Source organism: Cupressus sempervirens, chromosome 10, assembly GCF_028749045.1.
Source record: "Cupressus sempervirens isolate cs-2001-9-10 chromosome 10, ASM2874904v1, whole genome shotgun sequence".
NCBI classification, from domain to species: Eukaryota; Viridiplantae; Streptophyta; class Pinopsida; order Cupressales; family Cupressaceae; genus Cupressus; species Cupressus sempervirens.
The window spans coordinates 857,782,438-857,793,075 of record NC_143127.1 but is presented as its reverse complement, the minus strand read 5'-3'; positions in this window follow the sequence as shown (position 1 = coordinate 857,793,075).

Genomic DNA, 10,638 nt, shown 5'->3' with positions numbered 1-10,638 from the left:
CTACATTGTCCCTTCGAAAATTAGCCATGATTGTCTCTTTGTTTTTGTCTATAATGGCGTTTACCAATACTGCATTTCCTAGTTGGTTCATGAAAGCTTCAATGTCAGTAGGTGATGGCATAGCTGGCTCTGGGCTGAAGGATGGCTGAGTGCTCAAGGGGGGTGAGGCTGTTCGATCTAAATGATAGGGCTCCATTGTTTCTTTCTTCTTGGCTAAGCAAGTGACGGGTGGCATGAAAAAATGCTCCTAGGGATGAGATGCAATAATGCTGATGGATGCAAAAGGGGGAAGGCTTTTCTATGCAAATGATTTCCTAGGTTGAGGCAAAGCTATATGACAAAACCTAAGGAGGATTGGGTTGGGGATTCTAACTTCAAAGATATGTTGTCAAAGCACAAAAGGTCTGCTTTCCTATGTGCAAGCTTGGTGGTGATTGTGTCAACTTAAGGATAGACTGATGATCCTTTAGGAAGAACACGAGATTGACCACTTGCGAATCCCAACCTTTAGCTCAAGGTGATGAGGGATAACAAGTGACAAAGCTAGATTACCCTAGACAAAGCTCTGTCAAAGGGATAACCTTGGTGAGATTGGTGGATTTGGAAGATTTTAGGAATGGCAAACTTTTAGCAAGGTGACAACAATTTTGAAAGCGTAGATGTGCAAATTTTTGATTACTAGCTAGATGGTATGATTCTAAATGAGATGGATGAGCTAATAATGCTTAAGGGGATAAGCTAAGATGGCTGGCTCTTCTACAAAGATGACTCTAGAGTGAAGCTTATCCAAGAAGATGTGGAGAAACAAGGGTGGATATACTTTTGTGCTTCTCTTGCTCTTCATCCTGATGATGGATCACGTAGTGTGATTCGAAATGTTGATGGTAAAAATCTTAACACAATCGAATCTAGAAACATACTAGTACAATATAATGGATTGTGGAAATTTGTTCTCTTTAAAAGAAACAAGGGTGTCTAATCATAGAAATCATGCCTAGTTGGTAAGGCATAAGCAGGATTAACTCTTGGATGTTGGCTAAATTTGATGGTGCGCTCTAACCAGGCCTCTTGAAGTGCTTCGTCGATAGCTTTTTCCTCTGCTTTGTGGAGTTTGGAAATTCGTGGGCTTGGTGTTATTGCTTTTCTCTTGGCTGAAAGTTCTTGGTATGCTAGAGATGGCTTGAGTTTGACCTTGTGAAACTTCTGTTTGGGTTTGGGTTGTTCCGACATAAATTCCTGAATTTGCTTGGCTTTGGGAAAAATCTCAGTTGTTTTGCTTCAACTTGTTCAACTTTCAAAATAGGCAGTGACTACGCTAAGTGTGCCCTAAGCTAGGATTGACCAAGTTTGGCAAACATTCATTCAACAAGTAAAATAAAAACAAGCAATAGATAGGAACACCCAGATAGAAGTTTGTGATTCTCAGAATGTGGTACTTGCGCCAAGGAGTGTGTATGTTCTACAAATGTTTTGATCAGTCACTCCAAACACATTAACATCCTAGATGGTTTTCTGCAAGGCAGACAATTGGTTTAGCTAGGGAGTCCTCGATATATGCAAGGTACGTGAGGCCCAAATCCGTAGATGAGACCAAAAGGATGTCACACAGCCGAGAGGAGCGGTAACCCACTTCTCCTCTTTCACTTCTCAAGGGTATAAAGTTCCTTAAGGCTTAGCCCGAATGACAAAATCTTGATCCCAAGAGAGGTGTCTTTCGATTCACCTCCCGATTCTTATACTCCGCCGGAACGCTGGAGTTGACATCGTCCAAGGGGTGATGAAATCTCCAAGCAGGCCTCCTAAAAAAGAAACAAGGTTTTGGATCCTAATCTTATGCACCCAAGATGGCCTCGAAAGACAACAAGGGGAGAGAAGACTCGGATGACCTTGGGCTAAAAAACACGCTTGTTCTTTTACCAACTGACTCTTATGTGTGCTAATCTAGACTTTGCAAGCACTCATGTTTAAGAGACAATGTTCAATTCCAACTTGAAGCACCAACAAAAGTAAATCGATCGAAGAATGCACACAATAAGAAGAGTTAGGGTCAACAAAAGCAAACTCGCGCGCCCGGAGGCCCTCCACGTCAAGTATCGATTAATTTTCTTTAAGGCATTCAAGATTGAGTGTGAGTTTGTTTTAAGCCCAAAACAAAAGTGTGTGAGATTCGATTTCAAGCGCGCGCCCGGAGGCTCTCCACGTCAGTTGTTGTTCAATTTTAGTGCCCAAACTTGAAGTGTGATCGATTTAATCTAGAGTTTTGACCATTTAAGAATTTTGATAAAGTTAAAGCAAACGTTCAAATACCAAGTGAGTGAGTTAGATTGTGGAACATTTAACACCTTTTTCAAGTAGACCCATCCCCATAAATGGCGCTGAGATTGCAACCAATGGTTAATATTTGATGGGTGATTAGAAAAGAGGTGAGTCCAAGGAACTACTCAAATTGATTTTTGTAAATTTGTATTTTAACTTAACAAAGTTTCTTAAATGTCCAAAAATCCAACTTTACCTAGATTGCATGTGAAAAAGAGATTTGTAATGGTTAATTGATCCTTGGCATTCAAGATTGGATTTTTTTATTTTAAGCATGCATTCCAAAGAAAGTTGATTTTAATCCATGACATTCAAAATTGTGTTTTTGAGCAACATTCATTCAATAAAAAATGTGTTTAACCATTCAAGTTCATTTTTTTTTTAGCAACATGCATTCAAAGACAAATGGTTAAACATTCAAGTTCATTTTTTTAGCAACATGAAAACTTGCAAGAAGCATGGTTAGTGGTTCCATATGTGCTCCAACCTGCAATGAGACAAAAAAAAAGCAATTTAGTTAGCCAAAATATTCAAAAATGAGAGCTTAACTATGGGAAAAAAAATTTTAACTTTTTTTGTTATTTTTTCTACGCGTAAAAATGCTTAAAACGGTCTAAATCCTACGGAACCACTAAAAGTCAAATTTTGTTTTTTTTTTTAGCTACAAAGTGCAGAAATAGTAAAGCAGAAATGGAACATAAGCAAGCAGAGAACATAGTCTGCCAAAATATGAAGAGGAAAAAATAGATTTGCAGCACAGAACCCAGGTGACAAGCAGAGATGTCGATTTTCGCAGACGCAGATTTTCGCAGACGCGGATTTTTGCAGATGTTGATTTGCGCAGACACGAATTTTCGCAGAAGTCGATTTTCGCAGACAGAACAGGTTGCAGAAGCCAAAACCGCGCCAAAAAAAGCTGAAAAATGCGATTTTTTTTTTTTTTTAGCTACAAAGTGTAGAAATAGTAAAGCAGAAATGGAACATAAGCAAGCAGAGAACACAGTCTGCCAAAATACGAAGATGCTGAACTACAGAGGCGCCAAAATATGAAGAGGACAAAATAGATTTGCAGCACAGAACCCAGGTGACTAGCAGAGATGTCGATTTTCGCAGACGCAAATTTTCGCAGACGTCGATTTTCGCAGACGCGGATTTTCGCAGATGTTGATTTGCGCAGACGCGAATTTTCGCAGAAGTCGATTTTCACAGACAGAATAGGTTGCAGACGCCAAAACCGCGCCAAAAAAAGCTAAAAAATGCGATTTTTTTTTTTTTTAGCTACAAAGTGCAGAAATAGTAAAGCAGAAATGGAACATAAGCAAGCAGAGAACACAGTCTGCCAAAATACGAAGATGCTGAACTACAGAGGCGCCAAAATATGAAGAGGACAAAATAGATTTGCAGCACAGCACCCAGGTGACAAGCAGAGATGTCAATTTTCGCAGACGCAGATTTTCGCAAACGTCGATTTTCGCAGACGCAGATTTTCGCAAACGTCGATTTTCGCAGACGCAGATTTTCGCAGATGTTGATTTGCGCAGATGCGGATTTTTGCAGAAGTTGATTTTCGCAGACAGAACAGGTTGCAGACGCCAAAACCACGCCAAAAAAAGCTAAAAAATGCGAATTTTTTTTTTTTTTAGCTACAAAGTGCAGAAATAGTAAAGCAGAAATGGAACATAAGCAAGCAGAGAACACAGTCTGCCAAAATACGAAGATGCTGAACTACAGAGGCGCCAAAATATGAAGAGGACAAAATAGATTTGCAGCACAGAACCCAGGTGACAAGCAGAGATATCGATTTTCACAGATGCAGATTTTTGCAGACGTCGATTTTCGCAGACGCGGATTTTCGCAGATGTTGATTTGCGCAGACGCAAATTTTCGCAGAAGTCAATTTTCGCAGACAGAACAGGTTGCAGAAGCCAAAACCGCGCCAAAAAAAGATGAAAAATGCGAATTTTTTTTTTTTTAGCTACAAAGTGCAGAAATAGTAAAGCAGAAATGGAACATAAGCAAGCAGAGAACACAGTCTGCCAAAATACGAAGATGTTGAACTACAGAGGCGCCAAAATATGAAGAGGACAAAATAGATTTGCAGCATAGAACCCAGGTGACAAGCAGAGATGTCGATTTTCGCAGACGCAGATTTTCGCAGACGTCGATTTTCGCAGACGCGGATTTTCGCAGATGTTGATTTGCGCAGACGCGGATTTTTGCAGAAGTCGATTTTCGCAGACAGAACAGGTTGCAGACGCCAAGATCGCGCCAAAAAAAGCTGAAAAATGCGAATTTTTTTTTTTTTAGCTACAAAGTGCAGATATAGTAAAGCAGAAATGGAACATAAGCAAGCAGAGAACACAGTCTGCCAAAATACGAAGATGCTGAACTACAGAGGCGCCAAAATATGAAGAGGACAAAATATATTTGCAGCACAGAACCCAGGTGACAAGCAGAGATGTCGATTTTCGTGGACGCAGATTTTTGCAGACGTCGATTTTCGCAAACGCGGATTTTTGCAGATGTTGATTTGCGCAGACGCGGATTTTTGCAGAAGTCAATTTTCGCAGACAGAACAGGTTGCAGACGCCAAAACCGCGCCAAAAAAAGTTGAAAAATGCGAAATTTTTTTTTTTTTAGCTACAAAGTGCAGAAATAGTAAAGCAGAAATGGAACATAAGCAAGCAGAGAACACAGTCTGCCAAAATACGAAGATGCTGAACTACAGAGGCGCCAAAATATGAAGAGGACAAAATAGATTTGCAACACAGAACCCAGGTTACAAGCAGAGATGTCGATTTTTGCAGACGCAGATTTTCGCAGACGTCAATTTTCGCAGACGCGGATTTTCGCAGATGTTGATTTGCGCAGACGCGGATTTTTGCAGAAGTCGATTTTCGCAGACAGAACAGGTTGCAGACGCCAAAACTGCGCAAAAAAAAGCTGAAAAATGCGAATTTTTTTTTTTTTAGCTACAAAGTGCAGAAATAGTAAAGCAGAAATGGAACATAAGCAAGCAGAGAACACAGTCTGCCAAAATACGAAGATGCTGAACTACAGAGGCGCAAAAATATGAAGAGGACAAAATAGATTTGCAGCACAGAACCCAGGTGACAAGCAGAGATGTCGATTTTCACAGATGCAGATTTTCGCAGACGTCGATTTTTGCAGACGCGGATTTTCGCAGATGTTGATTTGCGCAGACGCGGATTTTCGCAGAAGTCGATTTTCGCAGACAGAACAGGTTGCAGACGCCAAAACCGTGCCAAAAAAAGCTGAAAAATGCAATTTTTTTTTTTTTTAGCTACAAAGTGCAGAAATAGTAAAGCAGAAATGGAACATAAGCAAGCAGAGAACACAGTCTGCCAAAATACGAAGATGCTGAACTACAGAGGCGCCAAAATATGAAGAGGACAAAATAGATTTGCAGCACAGAACCCAGGTGAAAAGCAGAGATGTCAATTTTCGCAGACGCAGATTTTCGCAGACGTCGATTTTCACAGACGCGGATTTTCGCAGATGTTGATTTGCGCAGACGCAGATTTTCGCAGAAGTCGATTTTCGCAGACAGAACAGGTTGCAGAAGCCAAAACCGCGCCAAAAAAAGCTGAAAAATGCGAATTTTTTTTTTTTTAGCTACAAAGTGCAGAAATAGTAAAGCAGAAATGGAACATAAGCAAGCAGAGAACACAGTCTGCCAAAATACGAAGATGCTGAACTACAGAGGCGCCAAAATATGAAGAGGACAAAATAGATTTGCAGCACAGAACCCAGGTGACAAGCAGAGATGTCGATTTTCGCAGACGCAGATTTTCGCAGACGTCGATTTTCGCAGACGTGGATTTTCGCAGATGTTGATTTGCGCAGACGCGAATTTTTGCAGAAGTCGATTTTCGCAGACAGAACAGGTTGCAGACGCCAAAACCGCGCCAAAAAAAGCTGAAAAATGCGAATTTTTTTTTTTTTTAGCTACAAAGTGCAGAAATAGTAAAGCAAAAATTGAAACTAAGCAAGCAGAGAACACAGTCTGCCAAAATACGAAGATGCTGAACTACAGAGGTGCCAAAATATGAATAGGACAAAATAGATTTGCAGCACAGAACCCAGGTGACAAGCAGAGATGTCGATTTTCGCAGACGCAAATTTTCGCAGACGTCGATTTGCGCAGACGCGGATTTTCGCAGACAGAACAGGTTGCAGACGCCAAAACCGCGCCAAAAGAAGCTGAAAAATGCGAACTTTTTTTTTTTTAAGCTACAAAGTGCAAAAATAGTAAAGCAGAAATGGAACATAAGCAAGCAGAGAACACAGTCTGCAAAAATACGAAGATGCTGAACTACAGAGGCGCCAAAATATGAAGAGGACAAAATAGATTTGCAGCACAGAACCGAGGTGACAAGCAGAGATGTCGATTTTCGCAGACGCAGATTTTCGCAGACGTTGATTTTCGCAGACGCGGATTTTGGCAGATGATGATTTGCGCAGACGCGAATTTTCGCAGAAGTCAATTTTCGCAGACAGAACAGGTTGCAGATGCCAAAACCGCGCCAAAAAAAGCTGAAAAATGCGAATTTTTTTTTTTTTTAGCTACAAAGTGCAGAAATAGTAAAGTAGAAATGGAACATAAGCAAGCAGAGAACACAGTCTACCAAAATACGAAGATGCTGAACTACAGAGGCGTCAAAATATGAAGAGGACAAAATAGATTTGCAACACAGAACCCAGGTGACAAGCAGAGATGTCGATTTTCGTAGACGTAGATTTTCGCAGACGTCGATTTTCGCAGACGCGACAGATGTTGATTTGCGCAGACGCGGATTTTCGCAGAAGTCGATTTTCGCATACAGAAAAGGTTGCAGACGACAAAACCGCGCCAAAAAAAGCTGAAAAATGCAATTTTTTTATTTTTTTTACTACAAAGTGCAGAAATAATAAAGCAGAAATGGAACGTAAGCAAGCAGAGAACACAGTCTGCCAAAATACGAAGATGCTGAACTACAGAGGCGCCAAAATATGAAGAGGACAAAATAGATTTGCAGCACAGAACCCAGGTGACAAGCAGAGATGCCAATTTTCACAGACGCAGATTTTTGTAAACGTCAATTTTCGCAGACGCGAATTTTCGCAGATGTTGATTTGCGTAGACGCGGATTTTCGCAGAAGTCGATTTTCGCAGACAGAACAGGTTGCAGACGCCAAAACCGTGCCAAAAAAAGCTGAAAAATGCGAATTTTTTTTTTTTTTAGCTACAAAGTGCAGAAATAGTAAAGCAGAAATGGAACGTAAGCAAGCAGAGAACACAGTCTGCCAAAATACGAACATGCTGAACTACAGAGGCGCCAAAATATGAAGAGGACAAAATAGATTTGCAGCACAGAACCCAGGTGACAAGCAGAGATGTCAATTTTTGCAGACGCAGATTTTCGCAGATGTCGATTTTCGCAGACGCGAATTTTCGCAGATGTTGATTTGCGCAGACGCGGATTTTCGCAGAAGTCGATTTTCGCAGACAGAACAGGTTGCAGACGCCGAAACCGCGCAAAAAAAATCTGAAAAATGCGAATTTTTTTCTTTTTAGCTACAAAGTGCAGAAATAGTAAAGCAGAAATGGAACATAAGCAAGCAGAGAACACAGTCTGCCAAAATACGAAGATGCTGAACTACAGAGGCGCCAAAATATGAAGAGGACAAAATAGATTTGCAGCACAGAACCCAGGTGACAAGCAGAGATGTCGATTTTCGCAGACGCAAATTTTCGCAGACGTCGATTTTCGCAGACGCGGATTTTCGCAGATGTTGATTTGCGCAGACGCGAATTTTCGCAGAAGTTGATTTTCGCAGACAGAACAGGTTGCAGATGCGAAAACCGCGCCAAAAAAAGCTGAAAAATGCGAATTTTTTTTTTTTATAGCTACAAAGTGCAGAAATAGTAAAGCAGAAATGGAACGTAAGCAAGCAGAGAACACAGTCTGCCAAAATACGAAGATGTTGAACTACAGAGGCGCCAAAATATGAAGAGGACAAAATAGATTTGCAGCACAAAACCCAGGTGACAAGCAGAGATGTCGATTTTCGCAGACGCAAATTTTCGCAGACGTCGATTTTCGTAGACGCGGATTTTCGCAGATGTTGATTTGCGCAGACGCGGATTTTTGCAGAAGTCGATTTTCGCAGACAGAACAGGTTGCAGACGCCAAAACCGCGCCAAAAAAAGCTGAAAAATGCGAATTTTTTTTTTTTTAGCTACAAAGTGTAGAAATAGTAAATCAGAAATGGAACGTAAGCAAGCAGAGAACACAGTCTGCCAAAATACGAATATGCTGAACTACAGAGGTGCCAAAATATGAAGAAGACAAAATAGATTTGCAGCACAGAACTCAGGTGACAAGCAGAGATGTCGATTTTCGTAGACGCAGATTTTCGCAGACGTCGATTTTCGCAGACGCGGATTTTCACAGATGTTGATTTGCGCAGACGCGGATTTTCGCAGAAGTCGATTTTCGCAGACAGAACAGGTTGCAGACGCCAAAACCGCGCCAAAAAAAGCTGAAAAATGCGAATTTTTTTTTTTTAGCTACAAAGTGCAGAAATAGTAAAGCAAAAATGGAACGTAAGCAAGCAGAGAACACAGTCTGCCAAAATACGAAGATGCTAAACTACAGAGGCGCCAAAATATGAAGAGGACAAAATAGATTTGCAGCACAGAACCCAGGTGACAAGCACAGATGTCGATTTTCGCAGACGCAGATTTTCGCAGATGTCGATTTTCACAGACGCGGATTTTCGCAGATGTTGATTTGCGCAGACGCGAATTTTCGCAGAAGTCGATTTTCACAGACAGTACATGTTGCAGACGCCAAAACCGTGCCAAAAAAAGCTGAAAAATGCAAAAATTTTTTTTTTTTAGCTACAAAGTGCAGAAATAGTAAAGCAGAAATGGAACGTAAGCAAGCAGAGAACACAGTCTGCCAAAATACGAAGATGCTGAACTACAGAGGCACCAAAATATGAAGAGGACAAAATAGATTTGCAGCACAGAACCCAGGTGACAAGCAGAGATGTCGATTTTTGCAGACGCAGATTTTTGCAGACGTCGATTTTCGCAGACGCGGATTTTCGCACATGTTCATTTGCGCAAACGTAGATTTTCACAAACAGAATAGGTTGCAGACGCCAAAACCGCGCCAAAAAAAGCTGAAAAATGCAAATTTTTTTTTTTAAGCTACAAAGTGCAGAAATAGTAAAGCAGAAATGGAACATAAGCAAGCAGAGAACACAGTCTGCCAAAATACGAAGATGCTGAACTACAGAGGTGCCAAAATATGAAGAGGACAAAATAGATTTGCAGCACAGAACCCAGGTGACAAGCAGAGATGTCGATTTTTTCAGATGCAGATTTTTGCAGACGTCAATTTTTGCAAATGCGGATTTTCGCAGATGTTGATTTGCGCAGATGCAAATTTTCGCAGAAGTTGATTTTCGCAGACAGAACAGGTTGCAGACGCCAAAATCGCGCCAAAAAAAGCTGAAAAATGCGAATTTTTTCTTTTTTAGCTACAAAGTGCAGAAATAGTAAAGCAGAAATGGAACATAAGCAAGCAGAGAACACATTCTGCCAAAATACGAAGATGCTGAACTACAGAGGCGCCAAAATATGAAGAGGACAAAATAGATTTGCAGCATAGAATCCAGGTGACAAGCAGAGATGTCTGTTTTCGCAGACGCAGATTTTTGCAGACATCGATTTTCGCAGATGTTGATTTGCGCAGACGCGAATTTTTGCAGAAGTCGATTTTCGCAGACAGAACAGGTTGCAGACGCCAAAAAAAGCTTAAAAATGCGAATTTTTTTTTTTTTAGCTACAAAGTGCAGAAATAGTAGAGCAGAAATGGAACATAAGCAAGCAGAGAACACAGTCTGCCAAAATACAAAGATGATGAACTACAAAGGCGCCAAAATATGAAGAGGACAAAATAGATTTGCAGCACAGAACCCAGGTGACAAGCAGAGATGTCGATTTTCGCAGACGCAGATTTTCGCAGACGTCGATTTTCGCAGACGCGGATTTTCACAGATGTTGATTTGCGCAGACGCGGATTTTCGTAGAAGTCGATTTTCGCAGACAGAATAGGTTGCAGACGCCAAAACCACGCTAAAAAAAGCTGAAAAATACGATTTTTTTTTTTTTAGCTACAAAGTGCAGAAATAGTAAAGCAGAAATGGAACATAAGCAAGCAGAGAACACAGTTTGCCAAAATACGAAGATGCTGAACTACAGAGGCGCCAAAATATGAAGAGGACAAAATAGATTTGCAGCACAGA